This window comes from Lissotriton vulgaris, chromosome 11 (genome assembly GCF_964263255.1).
Source record: "Lissotriton vulgaris chromosome 11, aLisVul1.2, whole genome shotgun sequence".
Classification (NCBI taxonomy): Eukaryota; Metazoa; Chordata; class Amphibia; order Caudata; family Salamandridae; genus Lissotriton; species Lissotriton vulgaris.
In genome coordinates, this window is record NC_141699.1 from 483,923,174 (window position 1) to 483,939,727 (window position 16,554).

Genomic DNA, 16,554 nt, shown 5'->3' on the forward strand with positions numbered 1-16,554 from the left:
CACAGTTGTCGTATACGAGCCATGCACTACTCACGTCAGGCCGAGACATAAAAAATAAAGTTACAGAAGGACGGGGCACGTACCAGCAGTGCCCTGTTGTCCTCACTTATTTGGCATGCTTTCATACAATTAATAAAAATAGCAATACGCATCACTCAAAGTGAGTGACAGGGCACCGATGAGCGGTAATCAATCACTGCACATTTCTATCCTCGTTTCCCTATATTACGGCGGTGGCAACGGGCCCTTAAGTGTACTCAGAAAGAGTCCAAAAGCTTAAACAAGACACGCTTCATAAAAAAAAGTACTCTTTTCATGACTTGTCTAGATCAGGCAGGACAGGTCCAGACTACGAACCCTTCCGAGCCACCTGCTCTCTAAAACACTTCCTGGGTGTGGAAATTGTCTCGATGTTTACATCTAGTTTGAGTTTTTGCCATTTAACTCTGTGACTTGATGAGGATTGCGTAACGAGAAGTGAACATTTCCTTAACTAAACCAAATGGTGTTCATGCAAAATCTCATGACGCTACAAGCAGGATTCGAACCTACACGGGGAAACCCTATTGGATTTCAAGTCCAACGCCTTAACCACTCGGCCATCGCAGCTGCGTGAGTATGATGTCACTGTTGTCGTATACGAGCCATGCGCTACTCCTGTCAGGTCGAGACCTAAAAAATAAAGTAACGGAAGGACGGGGCACATACCAGCAGTGCCCTGTTGTCCTCACTTATTTCGCATACTTTCATACAATTAATAAAAATAGCAATATGCATCACTCAAAATGAGTGACAGGGCACAGATGAGCGGTAATCAACCACTGCACATTTCTACCCTCGTTTCCATATATTACGGCGGTGGCAACGGGCCCTTAAGTGTACTCAGAAAGAGTCCAAAAGCCTAAACAAGACACGCTTCATAAAAAAAATTACTCATTTCGTAACTTGTCTAGATCAGGCAGGATAGGTCCAGACTACAAACCCTTCCGAGCCACCTGCTCTCTAAAACACTTCCTAGGTGTGGAAATTGTTTCAATGTTTACATCTAGTTTGAGTTTTTGCCATTTAACTCTGTGACTTGATGAGGATTGCGTAACGAGAAGTGAACATTTCCTTAACTAAACCAAATGGTGTTCATGCAAAATCACACTACGCTGATGACACACAGCTGGTCATCACACTCTCAGAAGGTCCCTCACCCTCAGCAACCAAATTCAGAGATGGCCTCGCGGCAGTCACACAATGGATGACACTCAACTGCCTTCAGCTTAACGCCGGAAAAACGGAGGTCCTCCTCCTGGGAAAAAACCCCTCCCTCTGGAACCATCACTGGTGGCCCTCTGTGCTTGGCCCCACCCCCGTGCCAAAAGAAGTCGTCAAAAACCTTGGTGTTTGGCTCGACCCCTCACTTAGCTTTCAGTCCCACACCAAGAAAGTGGCATCCACGTGTGTGGGTCTCATGAGGAGCCTTTACCCCATACTCGGTTTTTTTGACGCAAAGACCCGCCAACTCATTATGCAAGCCATGATCCTTGCCCGGCTGGACTACGCTAATGTCCTGCTCTTGGGGGCAAACAAAGCTGAACTAGCAAGACTGCAGCGAATCCAGAACTCGGCCGCCAGAGCAGTGGTAGGGCTCCCACGCAGGTGCTCTGCCAGGCTCACCATTCGAAATTTGCACTGGCTGCCAATCGAATCACGGATCCAATTCAAAACATTGACTATGGCATTTAAAATCCTCAAGTCGGACTGCCCTGAACTCCTGCGCCCACTCCTGGTACCATACACGCCCCAGCGCAACCTGCGCTCTCTGGGACAACACCTCGTGATGGTCCCCCGAACTAAGCTCTGCAGACAGGGCGGACGCTCCTTTAAGGTCCTAGGTGCTAAGCTTTGGAACTCCCTACCTCCGCACATCCGCGCCCTTTCCAATCTGATTGCTTTCCGAAAAGCACTCAAAACCCATCTTTTCACTGTCATCTAACCCCTCTGCTGATTCCCCCCCCCACCCCTCAGGTACTGGTTAGGATCAGCGCCGGGACGCTCCGTTGCTGGGGCAGCTGTTTGCGCTTAACAAATAATAAATAAAAAAAAAAAAAAAAAAAAAAAAAGCAGGATTCGAACGTGCGCAGGGAAACCCCATTGGATTTCGAGTCCAACACCTTAACCACTCGGCCATCGCAGCTGCATGAGTATGATGTCACTGTTGTCGTATACGAGCCATGCTCTGCTCATGTCAGGCGGAGACCAAAAAAATAAAGTAACGGAAGGACGGGGCATGTACCAGCAGTGCCCTGTTGTCCTCACTTATTTTGCATGCTTTCATACAATTAATAAAAATAGCAACATGCATCACTCAAAGTGAGTGAAAGGGCACAGATGAGTGGTAATCAATCACTGCATGTTTCTACCCACTTTTCCCTATATTACGGCGGTGGTAACAGGCCCTTAAGTGTACTAAGAAAGAGTCCAAAAGCCTAAACAAGACATGCATCATAAAAAAAAGTACTCTTTTCATGACTTGTCTAGATCATGCAGGACAGGTCCAGACTACAAACCCTTCTGAGCCACCAGCTCTCTAAAACACTTCCTGGGTGTGGAAATTGTCTCAATGTTTACATCTAGTTTGAGTTTTTTCCATTTAACTCTGTAACTTGATGAGGATTGCGAACAAGAAGTGAACATTTCCTTAACTAAACCAAATGGTGTTCATGCAAAATCACACTACCCTGCAAGCAGGATTCGAACCTGCGCAGGGAAACCCCATTGGATTTTGAGTCCAACGCCTTAACCACTCGGCCATCGCAGCTGCATGAGTATAATGTCACTGTTGTCGTATACGAGCCATACTCTGCTCATGTCAGGCCGAGACCAAAAAATAAAGTAACAGAAGGACGGGGCACGTACCAGCAGTGCCCTGTTGTCCTCACTTATTTTGCATGCTTTCAGACAATTAATAAAAATAGCAATACGCATCACTCAAAGTGAGTGACAGGGCACCGATGAGCGGTAATCAATCACTGCAGATTTCTATCCTCGTTTCCCTATATTACGGCGGTGGCAACGGGCCCTTAAGTGTACTCAGAAAGAGTCCAAAAGCTTAAACAAGACACGCTTCATAAAAAAAAGTACTCTTTTCATGACTTGTCTAGATCAGGCAGGACAGGTCCAGACTACGAACCCTTCCGAGCCACCTGCTCTCTAAAACACTTCCTGAGTGTGGAAATTGTCTCAATGTTTACATCTAGTTTGAGTTTTTGCAGTTTAACTCTGTGACTTGATGAGGATTGCGTAATGAGAAGTGAACATTTACTTAACTAAACCAAATGTTGTTCATGCAAAATCTCATGCCGCTGCAAGCAGGATTCAAAACTACGCAGGGAAACCTCATTGGATTTCAAGTCCAACGCCTTAACCACTCGGCCATCGCAGCTGCGTGAGTATGATGTCACTGTTGTCGTATACGAGCCATGCGCTACTCATGTCAGGTCGAGACCTAAAAAATAAAGTAACGGAAGGACGGGGCACATACCAGCAGTGCCCTGTTGTCCTCACTTATTTCGCATACTTTCATACAATTAATAAAAATAGCAATATGCATCACTCAAAATGAGTGACAGGGCACAGATGAGCGGTAATCAATCACTGCACATTTCTACCCTCGTTTCCATATATTACGGCGGTGGCAACGGGCCCTTAAGTGTACTCAGAAAGAGTCCAAAAGCCTAAACAAGACACGCTTCATAAAAAAAATTACTCATTTCGTAACTTGTCTAGATCAGGCAGGATAGGTCCAGACTACAAACCCTTCCGGGCCACCTGCTCTCTAAAACACTTCCTAGGTGTGGAAATTGTTTCAATGTTTACATCTAGTTTGAGTTTTTGCCATTTAACTCTGTGACTTGATGAGGATTGCGTAACGAGAAGTGATCATTTCCTTAACTAAACCAAATGGTGTTCATGCAAAATCACACTACGCTGCAAGCAGGATTCGAACCTGCGCAGGGAAACCCCATTGGATTTCGAGTCCAACACCTTAACCACTCGGCCATCGCAGCTATATGAGTATGATGTCACTGTTGTCGTATACGAGCCATGCTCTGCTCATGTCAGGCGGAGACCAAAAAAATAAAGTAACGGAAGGACGGGGCACGTACCAGCAGTGCCCTGTTGTCCTTCATTATTTTGCATGCTTTCATACAATTAATAAAAATAGCAACATGCATCACTCAAAGTGAGTGAAAGGGCACAGATGAGTGGTAATCAATCACTGCATGTTTCTACCCACTTTTCCCTATATTACGGCGGTGGTAACAGGCCCTTAAGTGTACTAAGAAAGAGTCCAAAAGCCTAAACAAGACATGCATCATAAAAAAAAGTACTCTTTTCATGACTTGTCTAGATCAGGCAGGACAGGTCCAGACTACAAACCCTTCTGAGCCACCAGCTCTCTAAAACACTTCCTGGGTGTGGAAATTGTCTCAATGTTTACTTCTAGTTTGAGTTTTTGCCATTTAACTCTGTGACTTGATGAGGATTGCGTAACGAGAAGTGATCATTTCCTTAACTAAACCAAATGGTGTTCATGCAAAATCACACTACGCTGCAAGCAGGATTCGTATCTGCGCAGGGAAACCCCATTGGATTTCGAGTCCAACGCCTTAACCACTCGGCCATCGCAGCTATATGAGTATGATGTCACTGTTGTCGTATACGAGCCATGCTCTGCTCATGTCAGGCGGAGACCAAAAAAATAAAGTAACGGAAGGACGGGGCACGTACCAGCAGTGCCCTGTTGTCCTTCATTATTTTGCATGCTTTCATACAATTAATAAAAATAGCAACATGCATCACTCAAAGTGAGTGAAAGGGCACAGATGAGTGGTAATCAATCACTGCATGTTTCTACCCACTTTTCCCTATATTACGGCGGTGGTAACAGGCCCTTAAGTGTACTAAGAAAGAGTCCAAAAGCCTAAACAAGACATGCATTATAAAAAAAAGTACTCTTTTCATGACTTGTCTAGATCAGGCAGGACAGGTCCAGACTACAAACCCTTCTGAGCCACCAGCTCTCTAAAACACTTCCTGGGTGTGGAAATTGTCTCAATGTTTACATCTAGTTTGAGTTTTTTCCATTTAACTCTGTAACTTGAGGATTGTGAACAAGAAGTGAACATTTCCTTAACTAAACCAAATGGTGTTCATGCAAAATCACACTACGCTGCAAGCAGGATTCGAACCTGCGCAGGGAAACCCCATTGGATTTCGAGTCCAACGCCTTAACCACTCGGCCATCGCAGCTGCATGAGTATGATGTCACTGTTGTCGTATACGAGCCATACTCTGCTCATGTCAGGCCGAGACCAAAAAATAAAGTAACAGAAGGACGGGGCACGTACCAGCAGTGCCCTGTTGTCCTCACTTATTTTGCATGCTTTCATACAATTAATAAAAATAGCAACATGCATCACTCAAAGTGAGTGAAAAGGCACAGATGAGTGGTAATCAATCATTGCGCATTTCTACCCTCTTTTCCCTATATTACGGCGGTGGTAACGGGCCCTTAAGTGTAGTAAGAAAGAGTCCAAAAGCCTAAACAAGACACGCTTCATAAAAAAATAATTACTCTTTTCATGACTTGTCTAGATCATGCTGGACAGGTCCAGACTACGAACCCTTCCGAGGCACCTGCTCTCTAAAACACTTCCTGGGTGTGGAAATTGTCTCAATGTTTACATCTAGTTTGAGTTTTTGCCGTTTAACTCTGTGACTTGATGAGGATTGCGTAACAAGAAGTAAACATTTAGTTAACTAAACCAAATGGTGTTCATGCAAAATCTCATGACGCTGCAAGCAGAATTCGAACTTACGCAGGGAAACCCCATTGGATTTCAAGTCCAACGCCTTAACCTCTCGGCCATCGCAGCTGCGTGAGTATGATGGCACAGTTGTCGTATATTAGCCATGCACTACTCACGTCAGGCCGAGACATAAAAAATAAAGTAACAGAAGGACGGGGCACGTACCAGCAGTGCCCTGTTGTCCTCACTTATTTTGCATGCTTTCATACAATTAATAAAAATAGCAATACGCATCACTCAAAGTGAGTGACAGGGCACCGATGAGCGGTAATCAATCACTGCACATTTCTATCCTCGTTTCCCTATATTACGGCGGTGGCAACGTGCCCTTAAGTGTACTCAGAAAGAGTCCAAAAGCTTAAACAAGACACGCTTCATAAAAAAAAGTACTCTTTTCATGACTTGTCTAGATCAGGTAGGACAGGTCCAGACTACGAACCCTTCCGCGCCACCTGCTCTCTAAAACACTTCCTGGGTGTGGAAATTGTCTCAATGTTTACATCTAGTTTGAGTTTTTGCCGTTTAACTCTGTGACTTGATGAGGATTGCGTAACAAGAAGTAAACATTTAGTTAACTAAACCAAATGGTGTTCATGCAAAATCTCATGACGCTGCAAGCAGGATTCGAACCTACGCGGGGAAACCCCATTTGATTTCAAGTCCAACGCCTTAACCACTCGGCCATCGCAGCTGCGTGAGTATGATGTCACAGTTGTCGTATACGAGCCATGCACTACTCATGTCAGGCCGAGACATAAAAAATAAAGTAACAGAAGGACGGGGCACGTACCAGCAGTGCCCTGTTGTCCTCACTTATTTTGCATGCTTTCATACAATTAATAAAAATAGCAATACGCATCACTCAAAGTGAGTGACAGGGCACCGATGAGCGGTAATCAATCACTGCACATTTCTATCCTCGTTTCCCTATATTACGGCGGTGGCAACGGGCCCTTAAGTGTACTCAGAAAGAGTCCAAAAGCTTAAACAAGACACGCTTCATAAAAAAAAATTACTCATTTCGTAACTTGTCTAGATCAGGCAGGATAGGTCCAGACTACAAACCCTTCCGAGCCACCTGCTCTCTAAAACACTTCCTAGGTGTGGAAATTGTTTCAATGTTTACATCTAGTTTGAGTTTTTGCCGTTTAACTCTGTGACTTGATGAGGATTGCGTAACAAGAAGTAAACATTTACTTAACTAAACCAAATGGTGTTCATGCAAAATCTCATGACGCTGCAAGCAGGATTCGAACCTACGCGGGGAAACCCCATTGGATTTCAAGTCCAACACCTTAACCACTCGGCCATCGCAGCTGCGTGAGTATGATGTCACAGTTGTCGTATACGAGCCATGCACTACTCACGTCAGGCCGAGACATAAAAAATAAAGTAACAGAAGGACGGGACACGTACCAGCAGTGCCCTGTTGTCCTCACTTATTTGGCATGCTTTCATACAATTAATAAAAATAGCAATACGCATCACTCAAAGTGAGTGACAGGGCACCGATGAGCGGTAATCAATCACTGCACATTTCTATCCTCGTTTCCCTATATTACGGCGGTGGCAACGGGCCCTTAAGTGTACTCAGAAAGAGTCCAAAAGCTTAAACAAGACACGCTTCATAAAAAAAAGTACTCTTTTCATGACTTGTCTAGATCAGGCAGGACAGGTCCAGACTACGAACCCTTCCGAGCCACCTGCTCTCTAAAACACTTCCTGGGTATGGAAATTGTCTCAATGTTTACATCTAGTTTGAGTTTTTGCCATTTAACTCTGTGACTTGATGAGGATTGCGTAACGAGAAGTGAACATTTCCTTAACTAAACCAAATGGTGTTCATGCAAAATCTCAAGACGCTACAAGCAGGATTCGAACCTACGCGGGGAAACCCCATTGGATTTCAAGTCCAACACCTTAACCACTCGGCCATCGCAGCTGCGTGAATATGATGTCACAGTTGTCGTATACGAGCCATGCACTACTCACGTCAGGCCGAGACATAAAAAATAAAGTAACAGAAGGACGGGGCACGTACCAGCAGTGCCCTGTTGTCCTCACTTATTTTGCATGCTTTGAGACAATTAATAAAAATAGCAATACGCATCACTCAAAGTGAGTGACAGGGCACCGATGAGCGGTAATCAATCACTGCACATTTCTATCCTCGTTTCCCTATATTACGGCGGTGGCAACGGGCCCTTGAGTGTACTCAGAAAGAGTCCAAAAGCTTAAACAAGACACGCTTGTGAGAAGTTGGCCTGATATGTAGTGTTTCCAATTCTGGAACCACTGGGTATCAGTCCAAACAAACCCCAAAGATGTCAGGTTGTAAGTCAACCTTGTAGACAAGCTATCCTAGTGGTAGCATGGACTAAGCAGCCTTAAAGGCTTAACTTAAGAGGTCGTGTTAAGCGAGCTGTTTTACCACATACAATCCTGTAATCAAATGAAAGGACACCACACAAGTATATATTTATAAAAATATATGTATTTATTTCTAAATTACTCCCCAGTACTCTTTATGAGGAAAGGGGCACAAGCGTTAAATCAAAAGCACAGTAAAACATATAAAGTTGCACAATTATGGATGAGGGCGGGTGGCCACTCAAACCATATACTAAAAAAGTGGTATAAGGAACACTTATCGAACAATGGTTAGGCCTAGGGCCTAGAGATTCGCTGGGAGCAGTCAGGACTAGCAGTGATGAAGTCGGGAGTAGCCCACAGGAGACGGGTGCAGCACGGAAAGTGCGGCGCGCACCAATGCAAAGTCAATGGTGCGTAAAAGTTGGATAAAGTGAATTAAATGATACTTCCGCTGAACCTAGGAACACAAAACTTTAGACACAGACCCTAGAGGTGTGTACCAGTGTAAGGACACCGGCGTTGCAAAGTTACCTCACCCACAGGCCGTGGGTGCACAGGGTCGAAGTGGCGTCGGGTTCTGTCACGCAGGTTCTTGGTGCTTGAAGCTGTTGCAGCTGCAGGCGCTGTGAAGCAGAAGTGTCCGGTGCGATCCAAGGGTGGATCGAAGTAGAAAAGTACCTGAAAGCAGAGGGGACAGAGTCTGGGTCACTCAGCAGTGACCAGGGTGGAACCAGGACGGAACCAGGCAATGTCGGGCGCAATCAGGCGGTTGTCGATAGGCTTCTCTCCGCTGTCACGTGGGCTCTGGGGCATCTGCGACGTCCAGGAGCAGGTCACGATCTGTCCCACGTAGGCTCTCGCCGTCAGCACCGTCGGCTTCAAGATTGCAGCAAACAGCACTTGGCAAAAGCAATCCACGCAGGACCGGGAGATTGCTTATCACTCGAACCAGGAGGGTCAGAGTGGGTGCTCCTTTTCACAGGAGCTGGTGCAGATCTGGAGCAACCAGAAAAGCAAGTCGTATTTCAAGTTTCGTCGGCACAGGGGCCACAAGCCAGCTGGCAAGTGACCGGGCCAACGCGTCGAGCGCACACAAGCAGAAGGGCCCCACGCAGCACTCGTCGAGTGTGGAGGGGTGAGCTTTGGTGCAAGTGGAGCTCGGGGCTGGGGCTTCTCAAACCCCGGTGTACAGCTTCGAGGGTCACTCGTGGGCTGCACGGTCAGCGTCTCGTGGCCTTTTCAAGATGGCGTGCCCCACGCTTCCGGTCGCCTCCACGGGTCTCAGCTCTGCAGGGACTGTGGATCGGGCAGGTAGAAGGCAGGCAAGCTTGATCTCGTCGATCTCTGTCGCTCGAGTTCCGGCGGGAACTGCAACAAAGCAAGGGTCGAGGGCTGGATGGTGCCTGTTTGCACAGGGTGGTCACTCCTTGACCACAAGGGAGATTCTTCAGTCTTCTCACGTCGTGTAGAAAGTCGAAGGGTCCAGATTTCGTTTCTTATGTTTCTTCAGGATGATCTGAAGTCCGTTGGGACTGCTCCCCCTCTTATTCGAATCTAGGGGGTTGGACATCCTGCTAGGTCCCCTCCTATGGGTGGGACCCAGGAAGGGGGTGGTTACACCCCTCTCCTTTGATCCTGGCCGCGCGGGGACAGGGGCTGGGAGGCCCCAGAACCGGTTTGGCCGGATCCTGCAAGGGGCAGCCTTGTGCTCCCCAGGCAGTGTCTGGTTTCTTTGAAACCTCCCTACTCCAATCCACTATCTCCTGTCTGGGGTGGTTTGACACCGCCCTGTGACAGGAAACTCTTTGTCCAGGCCTCCTCTGCCGGGTTTCGGTCAGCAGCAGGAGGCCAGACCCGTGTCTGTGGCAGGGGCATCCATTTTGTGGATCTGAGGCTCATTTTAAATCAACCGCGTTTCAGTAAAGTAACATGTCTTCTCCCTCTAGAAGGGTGGAATGCTACCCCCGTCGCCAGAACTGGCGAGGGGGTAGTATTCCAATTCGTATGACACCGTACACAACATGTTTTGATAAAGCCAAACCAAAGTTGCTATATAACCGCGAGGATTATAAGGCGCTTAAGAGTATATGGTATGGCATTATCCCGGATCAGCTTAGGGAGTTGTTCCCGACAGCTGCAGACAGGCTCAGCTCGTGCCAGAGCTCCATCTCACATAAAACCACGCACTCTGCCTCCAGGATTGATGAGGCCTTCCATAGGAGTGACTCACAGGCTATATATGTGTCCAGATATAGGTTTAGATATAGGTATACTATATCTAAGCAAGGGGTGATTACACCCACTTGCCCCAGCTGAGTGATCAGCCAGTTGTGTCAATTTAAGAACCCGCCAGGGGTGGCAAAAGCTATGCTTCAGCCCCTGGTAGGCCTTGGTGGCACCTATGCCCTGAGCACCTATAGTGCATGGTACAGGGGCTGACAAGGAGTCCATTTCCAATTGTGGTATGTACCTATAGCACATGTATTATAAATTTAGAGAGAGAACAGCAGGCTGGGGGTCTGATTAGCAGGCCCACAGCCCCAGTAAGTCGAAAACCAGTGAAGCAAAAAGCAAAAATTGGGGTGACCATAGGATAGCAGACCCTACTCTCCTACATAACCCCCCCCCCCCAAACGCAGGGACATTAAACTTAACCTTGACCAGATAAGTCTTCATGTTCTAAGTGGAAGTACCTGGAGAGACCATCTGCATTACCATGGTCAGTCCCTGGGCGGTGCTCCACTGTAAAGTCCATCCCCTGTAGGGAAATGGACCACCTGAGCAGTTTGGGATTTTCACCCTTCATCTGATTTAGCCACAAGAGGGGCTTATGGTCTGTCTGAATTAGGAAGTGAGTACCAAACAAGTATGGCCTCAACTTCTTCAGGGCCCAAACCACAGCAAAGGCCTCCCTCTCAATAGCTGACCAACGTTTCTCCCTGGGGGTCAGCCTTCTGCTAATAAAAGCAATGGGCTGGTCTTGACCATCTTGATTAAGTTGTGAAAGCACAGCTCCCACCCCCAACTCAGAAGCATCTGTCTGTACAATGAACTGTTTGGAGTAGTCAGGACTCTTCAGGATAGGTGCAGAGCACATGGCCTTCTTCAGGTCATCAAATGCCTTTTGACAGCTAACTGTCCACTGAACCTTTTTGGGCATCTTCTTGGATGTCAAGTCATTCAATGGTGTCACAATGGACCCATAGTTCTTTACAAATTTTCTGTAATACCCAGTCAGGCCCAAGAAGGCTCTGACTTGTGTCTGGGTAGTTGGAGGAGCCCAGTCCTGTATGGTCTGGATCTTGCTCTCCAGTGGTTGAACTTGACCCCCACCTACTAGGTGGCCCAAGTACATAACCTTGCTCTGCCCTATCTGGCACTTAGTAGCCTTGATAGTCAGGCCTGCCCTTTGCAGGGCCTCCAGAACCTTCTTCAGGTGGATCAGGTGATCCTCCCAGGTGGAGCTAAAGACAGCAATATCATCTAGATATGCTGCACAAAAGTCATCCAACCCAGCAAGGACTTGGTTCACCAACCTTTGGAAAGTGGCAGGTGCATTTTTCAAGCCAAAGGGCATTACCACAAACTGATAATGTCCACTAGGGGTCGAAAATGCTGTTTTGGCTTTTGACTCCTCAGCTAGTCTGATTTGCCAGTAGCCAGCTGTCAAATCAAATGTGCTCAGAAACTTGGCAGAAGCCAATTTATCAATGAGCTCATCTGCTCTTGGAATGGGATGAGCATCTGTCCTAGTGACAGCATTGAGACCTCTGTAGTCCACACAAAACCTCATTTCTCTCTTCCCATCTTTGGTATGAGGTTTTGGCACAAGGACCACTGGGCTAGCCCATGGGCTCTCTGATGGCTCAATCACTCCAAGCTCCAACATCTTTTGCACCTCAGCCTTTATACAATCCCTGACATGGTCAGGTTGCCTGTAGATCTTATTCTTCACAGGCAGATTGTCACCAGTGTCCACCTCATGGGTGCACCAGTTAGTCTGACTGGGTGTGAGTGAAAACAAATGTCTGTGGGCCTGCAACACCTGTCTGCAGTCCACCTGTTGCTGCTCAGTGAGGCTGCCTGCCAAGGCTACTCCATCAACTGAACCATCATCAGGGTTCTGGGAAAGCAGGTCTGGGAGAGGGTCACTCTCTTCCTCCTGTTCCCCATCTGTGGCCATGAGGAGACTCATGTCCTCCCTGTCAACAAATGCTTTCAATCTGTTCACATGGAGCACCCTGTGGGGGCTCCTAGGGGTACCAAAGTCAACCAAGTAGGTGACTTCTCCCTTCTTTTCAATGATAGGGTAGGGTCCAGTCCATTTGTCCTGGAGAGCTGCTGGCCCCACTGGGTCCAACACCCACACCTTCTGTCCTGGCTGGAACTCAACCATAACAGCCTTTTGGTCATGCCAGGCTTTCTGTAATTCCTGACTTGCCTCAAGGTTTTTGGATGCTCTCTCCATGTATTCAGCCATCCTGGAGCGGAGACCAAGTACATAGTCCACAATGTCTAGTTTAGGCTTTTTGAGAGGTAACTCCCATCCTTCCTTCACCAAACTCAATGGACCTCTTACAGGGTGGCCAAACAAAAGTTCAAAAGGGCTGTAGCCAACCCCCTTCTGTGGGACCTCTCTGTAAGCAAAGAGCAAGCAGGGTAAAAGGATGTCCCATTTCCGCCTGAGCTTCTCTGGTAAACCTTTTATCATTCCCTTTAGGGTCTTGTTGAACCTTTCCACAAGCCCATTGCACTGTGGATGGTAAGGTGTGGTAAACTTATAGTTTACTCCACACTCTTTCCACATTGCTTTTAAGTATCCAGACATAAAGTTAGTACCTCTGTCTGAAAGAACCTCCTTTGGAAAGCCCACTCTTGAGAAAACTGCAATGAGGGCTTTTGCCACCACAGGAGCTGTGGTGGTCCTCAGGGGAATTGCCTCTGGGTACCTGGTGGCATGATCCACTACCACCAGTATAAATCTGTGCCCAGATGCTGTTTGAGGATCCATGGGACCCACAATGTCTATTCCAACTCTTTCAAAGGGTACCCCCACCACAGGTAGTGGTATCAGGGGGGCCTTTGTTGTGCCACCTGACTTACCACTGGCTTGGCAAGTGACACAGGAGCGACAAAACTCCTTGACATTTTCTGACATGTGAGGCCAGTGAAAGTGTGGAACAAGCCTGTCCCAGGTCTTATTCTGGCCTAAGTGTCCTGCAAGGGGAATATCATGGGCCAAGGTAAGAAGGAAGCCCCTAAACTTCAAAGGTATGACCAACCTCCTGGTTGTGCCAGGCTTGGGGTCTCTAGCCTCTGAATAAAGGAGCCCTTCATCCCAATACACCTTATGGGTACCTTGAGCATTCCCTGCAGCCTCAGCAGCAGCTTGCTGTCTGAGGGGTTCAAGTGAAGGGCAATCTAATTGAGCCTGCCCCAGGTCTGCCCTTGAGGGTCCCCCTGTCCCCAGAAACTCAACCTGTTCAGGTTCAAGCTCATCTGAGACAGTCTCCTCTTGGACTGCAGAATCAGTTTCCTGTGAAACTTGATCCTCAACCTGGGGCAAGTGGGAAGGCACAGCCTTAACCCTCTTGCTCCTCCTCTTGGGTTGTGGTTGGTCTATTGTTTCAAGATCCACCACTGGTTCAGGAAGGCACTTCTTAGCCTGAGACCTTGTCACTGCAAGGACATGAGCTGAAATCCCTAGCATTTCTGCATGAGTCCTGTACTCCACTTCTGACCAAACTGAGCTTTCAAGATCATTGCCTAACAGACAGTCTACTGGGAGGTCTGCACTCACAACAACTTTCTTTAGGCCATCTACCCCTCCCCAGGAGAAGTTCACAACAGCCACACTATGGGAAGTAGTGGAGTTGCTTGCATTGGTCACTAGGTAACTTTCACCTAGTACAATCTGTCCAGGATCCACAAAGCCAGGTGTCACCATTGTGACACTGGCACAAGTGTCCCTGTAGGCCTGAGCCAGTTTCTCATTAATTAAGGGAGTCTGCCTATATTTGCCCAGGTTACTGGGGCTTACTGCAGTGGGCAAAGATAAGTCCACATCATATAGGAGAACTGCCTGTGTGGGGATTCTGACTAGGCCAGATTCCACCTCAGTACCCAGGGTCAACCCTACTAAACCCTTTGGCTGTGTACCACCACTGTTAACTGTACTAGGGGGTGCAGGTGCTTTAGGAGCTGCAGTGGTGGGGACTGGATTTTTCTTAGTGCATTCACTGCCCCAGTGTGAAACTGATTTGCAGGTATTACACCAAGGTTTCTTTGGGCCATCATTCTTCTTTTTCTTGTTTCCATTTTGGGAACCCCCCTCCTTATTGCTAGTTTGGGGGCCTGAAGACTTCTGGTCCTTTTCTTTATCTTTCTGATTCCCACCCTTCTGGTCTGTTTTCTTCTGGTCACCTTGGTTCTGGTTTTTCTGCTTAATCCTTGTTCTGACCCATTTGTCTGCCTTCTTTCCCAATTCTTGGGGAGAGGTCAAATCAGAGTCAACAAGGTATTGATGCAACAGCTGGTTCTGACAGTTATTAAGGATCTGTTCTCTCATCATAAGATTGTACAATCCTGTATAGTCTGAAACTTTACTTCCCTGCAGCCAACCCTCCAGAGCCTTAGTGGCACAATCTACAAAATCAGTCCAGTCCTGAGTCTGTGCTTTTTGGGTGTCTCTGAACAACAACCTGTATTGCTCAGTGGTTAGGCCAAACCCTTCAATAAGAGCACTCTTCAGAACAGAGTAGTTTTTGGCATCCTCAGGTCTAACAGTGAGGAGCCTGTCCCTCCCTTTCTCAGAAAAGGAGTACCATAAAATTGCTGCCCACTGATCCTCAGGGACCTGCTGTACCATGCAGGCCCTCTCAAGAGCAGTCATCCATTTGTGGATATCATCCCCTTCCTTGTAGGGGGGCACAATTTTTGTCAGGTTTCTATTGTCATAGGCCCTGTCTTTTTCTTTAGGAATTTTGCTGCCACCAGTGGCATCTAAGCCACTTATTTTTTTCTCCCTTGCCAAGGTAAGTTTAGCTTGTTCCAAGGTAAGCTTAGCTTGAGCCAGGGCTACCTCTTCCCTCTCTATCTGGAGTTGGACAGCCCTCATTCTGGCCCTATGCTCTTTTCTCTGGGAGGAAGTCATCCCTCTTTGAGATTCTCTTGAGGCACTAGAAAGGTGAGAGTCCCCTGATAGAGACCTCTCCCTCCTATTACCTGGGAGAATTTGGTTATGAGATCTGGGGTGGTGCTGGCCCTCCCCATTCCCATGTAGGTCCAAGTTGGCCTGGTTAAGGCTGGCAACCTGTACCTGGTTTCCCCTCTGATCCTGATCTTCAGGCTCTTCTAAATCAGAGCCTTCCTCTTCCTCTTCCTCCTCCTCTACTACATCATCTGGAAGATCCTCATTCTCAGGGGAGTTTATCCCTTCACCTGATTCTAAGGGAGCCTGACTCACCTTATCTAGGTCATCCTTTTCTAGGAGAGCTATTAGGGAAGGAATGGTAGGGCCTCTGCCCTTTTTTAGCCCCCTGGCTGTGCACAAGGCACTCAGGTCTTTGTGGCTAAGGTTGTCATATCTGGATGTTGTCCCTATAGGATCAACTTCTACAGGAGCAGAGCCTGAGGCTCTATCTGTATCAGACATGACTGCTAGTGAGGTGTAAGTGGTGCACTTACCTACACTAAGTGGTTTCCTACTGTACCTTGCTAGTGAGTTGTAGTCAGGGTGTGCTAATCCCTTTAATCTACAACTACTAAGTTCAGTAGAACTTAATATGCTAAGCTTTTGATTTATATGTACCTAGAGGTACTTGATGTGATCTTTCAATTTGATAAAGATTGCAATGGTAAAACAAACAGCAAGCTCAAATCCCACCGCTGCCACCAATGTGAGAAGTTGGCCTGATATGTAGTGTTTCCAATTCTGGAACCACTGGGTATCAGTCCAAACAAACCCCAAAGATGTCAGGTTGTAAGTCAACCTTGTAGACAAGCTATCCTAGTGGTAGCATGGACTAAGCAGCCTTAAAGGCTTAACTTAAGAGGTCGTGTTAAGCGAGCTGTTTAACCACATACAATCCTGTAATCAAATGAAAGGACACCACACAAGTATATATTTATAAAAATATATGTATTTATTTCTAAATTACTCCCCAGTACTCTTTATGAGGAAAGGGGCACAAGCGTTAAATCAAAAGCACAGTAAAACATATAAAGTTGCACAATTATGGATGAGGGCGGGTGGCCACTCAAACCATATACTAAAAAAGTGGTATAAGGAACACTTATCGAACAATGGTTAGGCCTA

At 47.0% G+C, this 16,554-nt stretch overlaps 7 non-coding genes across 7 annotated transcripts; all 7 read right to left on the bottom strand.

Moving 5' to 3' along the window:
* Window positions 1–2,727: 2,727 nt before the first annotated feature.
* TRNAL-CAA (transfer RNA leucine (anticodon CAA)) lies at window positions 2,728–2,809 on the bottom strand. The gene has a single exon. It is a non-coding gene; the product is annotated as a tRNA-Leu (tRNA).
* A 1,167-nt stretch (window positions 2,810–3,976) lies between these two features.
* On the bottom strand, window positions 3,977–4,058 carry TRNAS-CGA (transfer RNA serine (anticodon CGA)). The gene has a single exon. It is a non-coding gene; the product is annotated as a tRNA-Ser (tRNA).
* A 543-nt stretch (window positions 4,059–4,601) lies between these two features.
* Window positions 4,602–4,683, bottom strand: TRNAS-CGA (transfer RNA serine (anticodon CGA)). Its single transcript has one exon. It is a non-coding gene; the product is annotated as a tRNA-Ser (tRNA).
* Window positions 4,684–5,222: 539 nt separating this feature from the next.
* TRNAS-CGA (transfer RNA serine (anticodon CGA)) lies at window positions 5,223–5,304 on the bottom strand. The gene has a single exon. It is a non-coding gene; the product is annotated as a tRNA-Ser (tRNA).
* Window positions 5,305–6,473: 1,169 nt separating this feature from the next.
* TRNAS-UGA (transfer RNA serine (anticodon UGA)) lies at window positions 6,474–6,555 on the bottom strand. Its single transcript has one exon. It is a non-coding gene; the product is annotated as a tRNA-Ser (tRNA).
* A 544-nt stretch (window positions 6,556–7,099) lies between these two features.
* Window positions 7,100–7,181, bottom strand: TRNAS-UGA (transfer RNA serine (anticodon UGA)). Its single transcript has one exon. It is a non-coding gene; the product is annotated as a tRNA-Ser (tRNA).
* Window positions 7,182–7,724: 543 nt separating this feature from the next.
* TRNAS-UGA (transfer RNA serine (anticodon UGA)) lies at window positions 7,725–7,806 on the bottom strand. The gene has a single exon. It is a non-coding gene; the product is annotated as a tRNA-Ser (tRNA).
* Between the last annotated feature and the right edge of the window lie 8,748 nt (window positions 7,807–16,554).